Source organism: Bos taurus, chromosome 16 (genome assembly GCF_002263795.3).
Source record: "Bos taurus isolate L1 Dominette 01449 registration number 42190680 breed Hereford chromosome 16, ARS-UCD2.0, whole genome shotgun sequence".
Taxonomy (NCBI): Eukaryota; Metazoa; Chordata; class Mammalia; order Artiodactyla; family Bovidae; genus Bos; species Bos taurus.
In genome coordinates, this window is record NC_037343.1 from 65,693,263 (window position 1) to 65,707,356 (window position 14,094).

The following is a 14,094-nucleotide window of genomic DNA, read 5'->3' on the forward strand; positions in this document are numbered from 1 at the left end:
CAAGGGGGCATGGCAGGGGAAGGGGAGGGATGTTAGCACTCACACCCGGGGCAGTCACGTATCTGTTCAGCCAGGAAGAAGGCCTTTAGGCCCCTCCAGGGCTGTGGCTTCTCCATCTCTGTGTCCTGCAGAGTCCTCGAGATTGTACTGACTACTCACTCAGATCACGAGGGTGAAGGGCCACGTGTGCAGGGGCTGAGGATGAAGACGGGGAGGGAGGCAGACAGGCACTATTCCCCCACCTCTTTTGCTGACCCTCCCTGGAACCTCAGCTACTTGGCTTCTAGGTTAAGGTTTCTTCCCCTAAAAAGCAGGCAGAAGAAAAATGTCTACCTCTTAGCGTTACTGTGAGGATGAAAAATAATGAAATGTGTAACACTTGGCACATAGAAAGCACTCAATAAATTGTGGCCATTTTATTTACAGAATCTATGCAGTCTCAGTTTGTAGATTTACTGGACTCTCTTCTGGGATGAAGAAAATTGTAAGCCTTACCCAGTTAACGTTTCATCTCCAAGGTTAACTAAAAGCAGCAGAAGGACGGAAGGCAAAGATGAACAGGGAGACATAATGAACATTCTCAGAGACCCCTCAGGTGCCAAACACTGGACAAGGTGCCTTACGTCTGGTATCTCATTTTACACTGCAGGTAACCTTTCTGAAAGATCAGGCAGCTAAAAGTCAGACAGCTTGCTGGCACATTAAAGAAACAAAAGAAATGTTCAAGACTGGAATGCCTGCTGTGTCAAGACACCTAATTAAAAAACAACGTCACAGTGAATTAGTAGAGCAAGCCTCCCTCTCTGCCAGCAAAGCTAAAATAAATGTGCCAACAGGGGAATCACAGAGCAGAGTCGATTATCATCCCGGTGATTCCGTTGATTCCACAAGCACGACTCGGAGGTTTGACAGAACCGGGCATGTGTTGTGTCTTGGTGTCATGCTAAACGGTAGGGCTTCCAGACACACTTGTCATATCGCCGAGAGAATCCTATTCCAATCAGAAATCTTCATGTCAGTTGAACTTGTCTAGTTATAATAAGGAGACATCAAGGTAACTCCAACCACCCAATTAAAACACTCTGACAATGACTGAGCAACAGCAGGATGTTGGATTTATAGAGATTTTTAGTTCCAACTCATCAAGGCGTTTACAAGAGAAAGACAATCATTTCACAAAGATTATGTTCACCTGCCATACTGGGACACGGAAACCCATTCTTGCAGTCAGTGCTGGTATCATTCATTCATTCATTCTATCTCTTACTTATTTTTCCATTCACTCAACCATGTGAGTTGAGTGCTGTTTCGTAACGGATAGAGGCAGGGAGACGTAAATTGCCAAATAAGAGATGGTGCATTCCTTTAAGGGGCAAGTCTGTCAGAGAATAACCCAGTGACAAAGACTGGCAGTTATGTAAATAACTGTAAGCCAGGTTCAGGCTAGGAAGGGGTGTTCTATGCTAAGTTTGACATTTATTGTGCAGGTTATAAGGGTGCTATTGAAGGATTATGGGCCTGAGTGTGTACATTTTAGAAGCAAGTGTGTAGGTGTGCAGGATGGAGGAGAAGCAAGGACATAAATTAGGAGGTGAGTGCCGTCACGCTTCATGGAGTCTACTCCCTCTCCGCCTGCCTCATTATCGGCTTCCCCCTCCACTCATAGCATCCAGGCCTTTTCTCCACCTCTTGGCTGAAACTATTCTTTCCTATGTCATAAGCGAACTTCTGGCTAAAGTCCAAAAAGTGCTTTCCATGATTTATCTTATCTGATCTCTCTACTCCACTTGCATGGTTAGCCACTAACTAGCTGGAAACTTTTATCTGGACTCTTGATGCTCTGATTCAGATTTCTCATGACTTACCCATCAACAAGTCCTGGTGTTTACAAGGCGCATGTAAAACTCTCCCTGGGAAATGTCTTGCTTATTGGCAACTTCTGCAGCTAAAATTCCTCCTCTGTAGAAAATCTATTAATGAAGAGAATCTGAAAATGAGGATTCTCTGAGGGAAAATTTTAATCACATAGTTGGTCTCAGCATTATATTATCATGAATCCATCTCTACTTGTCTAACTTAAGAATGAAGATTTGGGGTCAATATAATGTCTTCCTCTGGTTTGCCTTTCCCAGGCTGCACTGGGGCCTATCTGGGCCAATAACTGAACTTGTTAAGAAGAACAAGATGCAGAAAGAGGCTTTCTGAAAGTCCTTAGAGAAAGACCTTATCTTCTAGGTGAATTTTGCTGAAGGAAGGTCATTTAAACATCATCTCTGGTGTTTTAAAACTATGTCTAGTCCCTCAATATATGTTCTGCTTCTCTCTGGTCTCCACAGTGAATTGTTGACTAAAACTTGAAGGGACGCTCCATGGGGGTTAAAGCCTCAGTTCGTACACTGCTGCTTCCCCAGGACCTAGACGAGTACCTGGGACAGACTAGGGACTCATACTTAGGTACAGAGTGAATGAGAAGTTCTGTTTCGAGTTGGTAGGGGATGCAGTTTGTCCCCACGCATGACTGGTTTGTTGGCATGAGGGAAACGACCACAAAACTTTGGCTAAATTGATGAGATCGTGGATGAAGAGAATTTAGAAGAGGTCACTTAAGGATTTATCAACTTCAAATCTTATATAAATTTATTATGTCCTCCAGAAGCCTCACATCTTTGTGGGAGGCCCAGGATTTGGCAGTTACCACCACGAATGAGGGAAGACCCGAGGACATAACCAACCAGGCATGAACTGGCTGAGTTTACAAACACGGAAGCTCAAATCGAGACTGACACCTTTCTTTTTTGCAGCTCTTCGACCTCAGAACAAATGTCTGAAAACTTGCAGATTACAGGCGCCTCTCTGGTTGGATTTTGAGCATGTCTTCTCATAGAATTTAGTTTATTTAAAGCCTCAGAAAAAAATAATTAAAGACTTTTCCCCTGAGACTGTGGTCTTCTCCAAAGGATAGGGTTCAAGGCCACCTCCTCACCAGTCTGAACCCACTGGCTAGTACAACGAAGGGAGTTTATTGCCTTCTAATCAGTGCCCTATCAGTTTGCTAAATGTGTTACCCAAATGCTGTGCTTGTGTCCTTCCTGGTGAGAGTCAGCTGAAATTTCCAAGGCTGCTTGCCCTGATTCCAGGCCCATGGAGAATTGATACCTTCCTGATCAACTTGTGCAGGAATCTCTCATGAACAGTAGTAAGATGGTCTGTTGTCTCCAAGTTGAACTTTTCTCAACCTTTCATTCTGTAGCTTGAAGTCAATTTTGGGATTTAGCTTTTGGAACTCAAAATAGAAGCTTGATAACTGATCCTTATAATGAACCAGCATGTTACACCGCCTTCAGAGTTGGAGTCAGTTAAGTATGGTTTCTGGAAAATACACACAATTTTCTTTCTTTAGTCAAAGAGCATTGCCAAATAGAGCAACATTTTGTTTTATGCCCTTTGTTAAAAATATGTGATTCGTGGCCCCTTTTTGATCCTGGCAAAGGATCCCTGCATTCCCACCTGCTGTTGAGAGCAGAAAAGAGAACACTCCTCGTGCACTGGTGATTTCAGATGATGGTCAGGGACCAACTGAAGCTTCTACTTCTCTACCTTCTGATACAATGGCTTAGCATTGGGCTTCCCTGGTAGCTCAGTGGTAAAAGAATCTGCCTGCCAATGCAGGAGACACAGGTTCAATCCCTGGTCTGAGAGGATCCCACATGCCAAGGAGCAACTAGGCCCGTGCACCACAACTATTGAGCCTGTGCTCTAGAGCCTGGGCGGTGCAACTACTGAGCCCCCGTGCCACAGCTACTGAAGCCCACACACCCTGGATCCTGTGTCCCACGACAAGAGAAGCCACCATAATAAAATGCCTGCATATCACAATGAAGAATAGCTCCTGCTCACTGCAGCTAGAGAAAAGCCTGGGCAGCAACGAAGACCCAGCACAGCCAAAAGTTAATTAATTAACTTTTAAAAGAAAGAATGGCTTAGTATCAATTGCTGCTTAGTCCAAATCATTTTTTGTCATATGTTCTTAGAAACACGATTTATCTGTTTACAATTCCAGATATCAGGTGAGTTCATTCAATTTCTTAGAGGTTTGTTTTGTCATAGGGAAAAATCTTTCAACTCTATTACAAGTTACTCACTAAAGTGATGCTGCCTATAAGCTTAAGTTGTACATAAATGGCCCATCTCTGGGAACTCTACCTCCCAGGTAATGAACATTAAGCTAAAATACCTCTGTTTCGCTCACAGAAAACATCCTGACAAGGCCCACCTGTGAATGACTGCAAGCAGGAAGAAATTAACACATCCTCCCCAAAGGCTGCTGGGAACCCGGAAGTTCCTGTTTTGTATTAAAAAAACTTGAGTTCTAACTCAGGCAAGATGTTTGTCTGGGACGTGAGGTCACCGTCTTTTTGGTCTGCTGGCTTTCCGAATAAAATTGCTATTCCTTGCCCCAACAAGCTGCCTCTCGATTTATTGGCACGTTGTATGGTGAGCAGTAAGAGCCTGGACTCAGTACAATTTTTGGTGACCCAAAAATGTGACCCCACTCAGAGAATTTTCAGGTAGGTTTTCAGCAGCTGTCAGGACCACTTGTCCTGAGGACCTACGGTTCAAATTTCCCCAAAGCGGCACCCCCTGCCCCAGTACTTGGCAGCTGGATCAGAGAATCAACATTTGGGAACCAGTGTGCTCCACGCAGAAGGGTAAGTCACTCCAGTGTGTACAGCTGGAAACTTTATTTTCACTCTGCTTGGGGCTTTTGCTTTAGAATAAGCCAGTTTGTTCTGTATCTGTTGGAGAGAGGAAAGAGCTGTTGGACTTTCATCTGATTTGTGAACTCGTTCATTTCTTTGGATGCTAATATTTGTGTGCACTGAGTCTTGTTTGTATTTCTGCCTCTTAAAAAATGGGGAATATTTCAGCTATCTCTAAAAAGTTCTCTGAGTTGCATTTTGGATAAGTGCTCTGATTATAGCCTTGAACCTGTAAGTGAGAAGAAGCTAATTTATTGTAGGTGCAAAATCACAGATTCTCACATCTGTATGGTGTTTTGCATCATGACACAGGTTACTACAAAGTGATAGTGATAGAAACTAGGACTCAGTTTTGAAAGGAGAGGCAACCAGGGTGCCACTGTTGAAACAGGCTGTCCATTTCTTTTTTTATAATTGGAGGATAATTGCTTTACAAAGTTGTGTTGGTTTCTGCTGTACAACAACATGAATCAGCCATAACTCTGTGTGTGTGTGTGTGTGTGTGTGTGTGTGTGTGTGTGTGTGTTCCCTCCCTCTTGAGCCTCCCTCCCACCCTCCAATCACACCCTCCAATTGTTATGGTTTTGAATTTCTCATTCTCTGCATTGCTTGTTCAGGGAACCCCTCACCCAACTTGGTGTAACTGGCAGGTTTTTACTCAAGTCAAGGAAAAACAAAGCACTCAATAAGCAGGTCAGTTCTCTGATATTTGCAAAAAGAATTGCAAGGAAAGTATTTTAGGAGCATAGTGCAGAGAATAAAAAATGATGTATCTAGTCCAGTGTTTGTATTTCAGGAGAGAAAGGAGAGACAGAGACAGAGAGAAAGAGAATAAGAGGTTTCTAGCTCAAACCTACAGAATAATTTCACCATCTGCTGGAAAGAGTCCCCATGACACACAATTCTGCAGGTTTCCTACTTCTCACACCCCCGCACTGTTCCCAATTCATTGTTGGAAGAGGGTTTCTAGAGCTAGAAGAGTTTGAAAAGCTGCTGGGGGAGGAATAGTTTTATGTATCACCACCTGTGGCCTGAACCTTTCCTGGAGTTTTGGGGAAAAGGAGGGCGAGGAAGTTTTGTTTCTGTTTTCGGTTTGTTTTACAAACATTCTTCTTTTCCTGAGTATAAAAGCAATACCTCAGGCTTCCCTGGTGGCTCAGTGGTAAAGTATCTGCCTGCTAATGCAGGAGGCCTGGGTTCAATCCTTGGGTTAGGAAGATCCCACACGTAGTGCAGCAACTAAGCCCATGCACCACAACTGTTGAGCCTGTGCTCTAGAGCCTGGGAGCCACAACCACTGAGCCCACAAGCCGCAGTTCCTGAAGCCCTCATGCTCTAGAGCCCCTGCTCCGCAACAAGAGACGTCACTGCAGAGAGAAGCCCCCACGCTGCAACAAAGAGTAACCCCTGCTCACTGCAATTAGGGAAATGCCCGTGCAGCCCTGAAGACTCAGCCAAACCAAAATAAATAAATAAAATTTTTTAAAAAGAAAAAAGCAAGATACCTTGCAATACCAAATGCTAGTAAGGATACAGATTCACAGAATCTCATACACTGCTGGTGGGAATATGTATAGACTGAGGCAACCACTTTGGAAAAACAGTTCCACACTGCTGTTAAACTTTCACTCACCCTATGACAAGGCTTTCCACTCCCAGGTTTATATCCAAATTGGTATATAGGGACAATGGGAATTTATGTACAAGAATATTTATAGTACTCTTCTTAACAGGAAATGTCTGGAAATAGCCTAAAATACAGAATGAACAGTAATATGGTCACACAATAGAATATTATCTAGTAATAAAAATAAATAAGCTACCGTGGTCTACGCATCAATAGAGATGAATCTCAGCAATATTAACTGAATGAAGTCTTAGAAGACAATTTATAGCATACTACCTTCTTAATGGCAAACCACTTCAGTATTCTTGCCTTGAGAACCCCATGAACAGTATGACAAGGCAAAATGATAGGATACTGAAAGAGAAACTCCCCAGGTCAGTAGATGCCCCATATGCTACTGGAGATCAGTGGAGAAATAACTCCAGAAAGAATGAAGGGATGGAGCCAAAGCAAAAACAATACCCAGCTGTGGATGTGACTGGTGATAGAAGCAAGGTCCGGTGCATGTATGGATGTGAGAGTTGGACTGTGAAGAAGGCAGAATTGATGCTTTTGAACTGTGGTGTTGGAGAAGACTCTTGAGAGTCCCTTGGACTGCAAGGAGATCCAACCAGTCCATTTTGAAGGAGATCAGGCCTGGGATTTCTTTGGAAGGAATGATGCTAAAGCTGAAACTCCAGTACTTTGGCCACCTCATGCGAAGAATTGACTCATTGGGAAAGACTCTGATGCTGGGAGGGATTGGGGGCAGGAGGAGAAGGGGACGACAGAGGATGAGATGGCTGGATGGCATCACTGACTCGATGGACTTGAGTCTGAGTGAACTCCGGGAGTTGGTGAGGGACAGGGAGGCCTGGCATGCTGCGATTCATGGGGTCACAAAGAGTCAGACACGACTGAGCAACTGATCTGATCTGACCTTCTTAAAAAATTTGAAGCCACCAAGACAAAAATATATAGTTCATATAGCTTTATAAAAGCATGTATCAATTACATACAACTTTATTAAAAGGAAAAGAAGGGAATTATGAGATTTGGGAAGGTGGTTATCTTGAGTAAGAAAACGTGGTGAGTGGGATAGGAGAGGATTCATGCCTAGATGCAAATTTTTATTTTAATCTGAGCTTTTATATTGAGCATTGGGCATATGAGTACTTACTACATTCTAATAAACAAATTAATAAATAATGGCTATATGTGGACTAAGGAGGTGACTATTTACTGAGTTAAGATCAACCCAGTCAGAGTGTCTCTGGATCCAAACCAGAAACTGAAAGCAAAAATCATACATTCATTGTGAACAATTTAGAGCCTCAGACGAAGCATGTGAAGAAACAACCATCCCTAACTGTTATCACTCTAGAGATGATCATTCAGGTGTATTTCCTTACAGCTACTTTTTTCTGATTCCTATTTTGAACAAAATTGTAATCATGATGTTTAAACAGTAATCTTATTCTTTACACTTAATATTATATACCTTTTCCCATGTGATGAAATAATCTGAATGTTTTTAACAGTTGAATAGTATTACATTATATGTATGCATCATAATTTAACAAATCCTTTATACACATTTTGGTTTCACTATCTTTTTGTTGTGGGTTAGACAGAAATAAACAATTTGCACATATCTGGGTGCTTTATCTGATTTCATTAAGATTTTTAAGAGAATCAAGGTGGGAAAATTTTTTTAGTTATTGTTCAGTTCAGTCGCTCAGTCAAGTCCGACTCTTTGTGACCCCATGAATCGCAGCACACCAGGCCTCCCTGTCCCTCACCAACTCCCAGAGTTCGCTCAGACTCATGTCCATCGAGTCAGTGATGCCATCCAGCCATCTCATCCTCTGTCGTCCCCTTCTCCTCCTGCCCCCAATCCCTCCCAGCATCAGAGTCTTTTCCAGTGAGTCAACTCTTCACATAAGGTGGCCAAAGTACTGGAGTTTCAGCTTTAGCATCATTCCTTCCAAAGAAATCCCAGGGCTGATCTCCTTCAGAATGGACTGGTTGGATCTCCTTGCAGTCCAAGGGACTCTCAAGAATCTTCTCCAACACCACAGTGCAAAAGCATCAATTCTTCAGCGCTCAGCCTTCTTTACAGTCCAACTCTCACATCCACACATGACCACAGGAAAAACCGTAGCCTTGACTAGACGGACCTTTGTTGGCAAAGTAATGTCTCTGCTTTTGAATATGCTATCGAGGTTGGTCATAACTTTTCTTCCAAGGAGTAAGCGTCTTTTAAGTTATTGTTACATATTGCTAAATTGGAGGGCACTATACTTTGGCCACCTCATGTGTAGAGTTGACTCATTGGAAAAGACTCTGATGCTGGGAGGGATTGGGGGCAGGAGGAGAAGGGGACGACAGAGGATGAGGTGGCTGGATGGCATCACCGAGTCGATGGACAAGAGTTTTGGTGAACTCTGGGAGTTGGTGATGGACAGGGAGGCCTGGTGTGCTGCAATTCATGGGGTCACAAAGAGTCAGACACAACTGAACAACTGAACTGAACTGATTATGTGAGAAATGAAATGAATAAAATACTGTGTATAAAAATGCCTAATATATACATGATAGACATTCAATATCAGTTGACCAAGAAGCTGCATATAATTATAAGGTTAGTTAGAATATATTGGAAAAGGATAAAGAAACATCTTTCCCATCTACCAGGCTATGAAAATTAGATGACTTAGAATTGCATCTTAAGTTTTGGTGGAAATATCAGTACAAGTACATGACAAAGGAGTATATAATTATATTAACTTGATGTTGCATTAATGATACTAAATATAATTTATATGCCATGCTTGTTCTTTGAAAAACATTTTCATATGCATCATCTCATTTGCTTTCCATGACAGTCTTCTAAGATATGTTAAATTACCTCCACTTTACAGATGAGGAAGTTGACACTTGGGTTACTATACTTACCCAAGATTTTGAATCTTAAAACTGAGTTCTAGTCTCAGCAATGGTGGAAGGGCTTATACTGAATGATTGTCCTGCAGATAACACTTAGAAATGATGGACAATAGCTGTTTTAAAGGTTCCAGAGAAGAACTAAAAGCAGGCAGAAACTGAAAGGGAAATGGTTAAAACCAATAACCTAAGTTTCTACCTTAAGGAACTAGAAAAATAAATTAAACTCACAAGATGTAGAAGAGAGGAGACCAAAATAAGAACAGAAATCAGTAGAACAGAAAACAGGCTGTAGAAAAATTAAACAAAACCCCAAATTTGTTTTATTGAAAAAATAAAATGGCTAAGCCCTTAGCTAGACTAATAAGGAAAAAAAAAGCAGTTTATCATATTGGGAATGAAAGAGGAAGCATCATTACAGATCTTACAGACAATAAAAAAGAAGGGATTATTGTGAACAACTGTCAGTAAACTCAACAACTTAAAATGCACAAAGTCATTGAAAAACATCTCACCAAAAATGAAAAGAGAAAAAAATGGAAACTCTGAATATCCATGTATCTGTTATTTTAACTGAATGTGTTATCAAAACTTTTCCACAAAAAGGATTCCAGGGCCAAATGGTTTCACTAGTAAATTCTATCAAATAGTTAAGGAAGACTTAACACTAATCTTAAATTCTTTCCAAAAATAGAAGAGGGAAAATATTCCTAACTTTTCTGAGGCCAAAAATATCCTAATACAAAAGCTTGATAACAACAAAAAAGAGAATTAAAGCATATCTCTCATGAATAGTGACACAAAAATTCTTACTAAAATATTAGTAAGTCAAATTGAAAAACAATAATACATCATTATCATAGCAGATTTAAGCCAGGTATACAAGATTGGTTTAATATTTGAAAACCAATTAATGTAATTCACCATTAATAATATAAGAAAAAACATCCACATGATCATTTCAACGGCATTACAAGCATTTGACAAAATTCAACAGTTATTCACAATTCTCAGCAAATTAGGACTAGAGAGAAATTACTCAACCTGAAAAAGGGCCTCTCTTAAAAACATATAGCTAACATCACATGTGATAATGAAATAGTATTGGTGGTGGAAGCACAAAAGGAACAAAAGCAGGACTTTCCTGGGGTTCAGTGGTTAGGAGTCCCCCTACCAATGCAGGTGACACGCGTTTGATCTTCCCACGGGAAGATCCTGGGAAGATCACATTCCATGGAGCAGCTAAGCCTGGGAGCCCTCGAGCCCATGATTCACAACAGAAGCCACCACTATAAGAAGCCTGTGCATCCCAATAGAGAGTAACCCCTGCTAGCCACAACTAGAGAATAACCCCTTCTCACCATGAGAGAGAAAGTCCGAGCACAGCAATGAAGACCCAGAACAGCAAATAAATAAGTAAAAAAATATTTTTTTAAAGGAACCAAACAAAAAGAAGGCAGTTCTCATGAATCAAGGAAAAACTGATGTCCCAGTTTGAATCTGTAAGGCCTGAGGCTATGCCAGGGAAGTGACTTCCCCCACCTTTTCCAGGAATATGAGTTGTGCAAAGTCCTTATATGATGGTGAGATTAGAATTCCCAGGAAAGAATTTTTGTTTTTTTCCTTATAAAGCTTATGCTTTATTGGTACAATTACCTATTTTTTTTTTTAAATCTCTTCTTCCTCTGTTCCAATATGGCTCTCTGACAAATCTGGGCTCTTTCTCTGGTTTTAGAATCTGTGCAGAGGTCGGCACTCGGTAGCGCAGACCCTCTGGCAGTGGGCACACCGCCCACGGTGGAGGTTCTCCCCTACGGTGTGCTTGCCTGGGCCCATCACCCTGTTTCTCTCTGCCAGCCTTATTAGGAGGCAGCTTTAGAGAATGCATTCGAGAGCTAGTGAGTATCCCCAGTGGACAGGTCTGCTCCTGGGGATTCTTATAGTAACTACTTTCTAGGTTGTTCAGTCGTGTCTGATTCTTTGTGACCCCATGGACTATATACTCCGTCAGGCTCCTCTGTCCATGGAATTTTTCAGACAGGAATACTGGAGTGGGTTGCCATTTCCTCCTCCAGGGGATCTTCTTGACCCAAGGATTGAACCCACGTCTCTTGCATTTCCTGCATAGGCAGGTGGATTCTTTACTACCGTGCCACCTGGGAAGCCCCAGAGAACAAAAGCCCTCCCTTTTGTGTATTTTGTTTCATTTTGGGATTCAGTTTATTACCCACCCTGGTCTCCAGTCACACAAGATCTTTTAAAACAATCCAGGTCATTCCTTATTGTTTCTCCTCAAATACTTGGTTTTTGAAAACTCCTTATGATTTCATGGGATCCTTTCTGCTGTTTTTTGAGAGACTGAAATGATTAGGTCTGTCTGCATTGGTGGGATACTCTCCCTGCATCTCAGCCTGGACCAGTAAGAGGTTGACATATAACTGAACCACAGCTGGCACTAATGATGACCAGCAGTGATTAATTCAGTTAGAGTTTCTAGGTGAAAATCAAAGACACCAATTTGATGAAAGGGAGGCACACACAAGGAGAGGACTTGAAAGCACATCTACATAGCACTTTCTTTAATTATCTCTTTTTTAAAAATTAACTTTTATTGCCGTAGAGTTGCTTTACAATGTTGTGTTAGTTTCTACTGTACAGCAAAATGAATCAGCCTTACGTATACACATGTGTACACTAAGTTGGTTCAGTTGTGTCTGACTCTTTGCAACCCTAATAGACTATAGCCCGCCAAGCTCCTCTCTCCATGGGATTCTTCAGGCAAAAGTGCTGGATTGGGTTGCCATTTCCTCCTTCAGGGGGTCTTCCTGACTGAGGGATCAAACCCACATCTCTTGTCTCCTGCATTGGTAGGCAGATTCTTTACCACTAGTGCCACATATACCCCTTTATTCATTAGCTAATGATAGCTATTGTACTGAGATCCCACCTTGATTATGGCACTGAGCTGTTTTTAAACAGCTATTCTTTGAGATAGGTTCTATTATTATCCCCACTTTACAGATGGGCAAACCAAGAGACCCAGTGCAAGATCACTTAGAGTAAGGGGTGGAGCCGGGATTCTAATCTTAGCAGCCTGGCTCCAGAGTCTGTACTCCACTTCCACATCCTACATAATAAAGATTGAGAAAATCTTCCCTCCCTCAGCTCCCCTTGGTGTCGCCACTAAAACCCTTCAAGAGATCTCTCCTCTCCAGTATCTGCTCATCCCAACTCTGCTTTATTTGGCCAGAGGGAGTTTCTTTGAGTTAAGAACCCCTACTACTAAGCCTTAATTTTCTCAACAGTAAAATGGGAATAATGATGGCAGTTGTCTCATGTTTATGTACGTTCTAAATATCCAATAAATGATCCTTATTATTGCAAGCAATTAGGAAGTTTTACTCTGTACTCTACCAGTGTAGAGTAAGCAGGTTGTTTATCATTCTTTTCTGCAGTTCTCTATCTTACTCAGAATTTCAAACTTAGAAATTTCAGTTTCAGCAATTCAGTTCTCAAGAGCACTATTCTTGACATCACTGTAAAGCAAGCTTGGGCACCCTTGGGTTTTGAGACCCTGAAGACGGCCCACCCAGCGCAGGATCTCACCACTTGAGCTCTGCCCACGCACATGTTAATTCAGATGAATGATAGCACCAAAGAAAGTACACAGCACATTCTTTCATTAATGGGTTTATTCATCAGGAAATGAAGAGAAGAATAAATGCTGCCAATGAGAGTACCCAGTTTTCAGGGACTTAAAAGACATTTTTGCTTGAATGTGCTAAAAGTTTAAATAACGAGCAATAAATTATCTAAGTAATTTCCAAACTGTGTTCGGTGGAGCCCTGGAGTTTTGCAAATGCACCTCAGGGGCAGTGCTGGAGTTAGTAATTATCTTACCAGCTGAATGTCAACTTGCAAAGGAATGAATATACTGAAGCTATAAAGTGGGTGGAATGTCTTTCAAACAGGAGGAACAGACCCTTCCTGCATCCCGAGGGCATAATCAATACTGGATATGTGTGACCTTGCTCAAGTCACTTCCCATCTCTGGCTTCTGTTCTGTCCAATGAGAAGATTCAGGGCTGTGATGGTTACAAAAAGCTTTCGGCTCTAAAGCTCTGAGATCACCTCTTGTTCTCCTCAATGACTACTTTCAGCAGAAGATATTTTTAGAATTATCTTTATACAGCTTCAGTTTCATCGTTTCTTTGCTGTTTCTCAGTGATTGCATATCCTAACTCTCTCCGGATAAATGTGACTTTTGGACCTAACAAAACAAAAGTGAACAAACAAAAACATCCCCTAGTTCAAAACCAGATTGTGAAATAAAATTCATATTTTACAGCAAAAAAAATTTAAATATAAAAAAAATGTCTCTGGGGACTTCCCTGGTAGTCCAGTGGATAAGACTCTGGGCTTGCAATGCAGGGGGCCTGGGTTCGATCCCTGGTCAGAGAACTATATCCCGCATGCCACGACTAAGATTCAGAACAGCCAAATAAATAAATATATATTTTTAAGATTTCTTTGCCTTTGGCCTCCTCTCTCCCCACACTGCATACTGGGTACCCTTTTTGTCCATCAACCAAACCTCCCCACAGGCAGAAATTCCTGCTCAACTATAAACAGCAAGATTTTCCCAGCATCAGCAAGACAACTCCTTAAAAGATAACACTCCTTCTTAATCGTGTAAGGGGCCACAATGACCCCTGACCCACTGCTTGCTAGATTGTGTAAGCCGTCAATAATATATCACTTAATGTATAGCCCTCTGTCTCA

At 41.6% G+C, this 14,094-nt stretch overlaps 1 long non-coding RNA gene across 1 annotated transcript; it reads right to left on the minus strand.

Moving 5' to 3' along the window:
- Positions 1 to 1,088: 1,088 nt before the first annotated feature.
- Positions 1,089 to 10,969, minus strand: LOC107133260 (uncharacterized). Its single transcript, XR_001502138.3, has 4 exons — positions 10,674 to 10,969; positions 6,394 to 6,511; positions 4,654 to 4,796; positions 1,089 to 3,369 (listed from the first exon to the last, which is right to left on the minus strand). It is a non-coding gene; the product is annotated as an uncharacterized lncRNA (long non-coding RNA).
- Between the last annotated feature and the right edge of the window lie 3,125 nt (positions 10,970 to 14,094).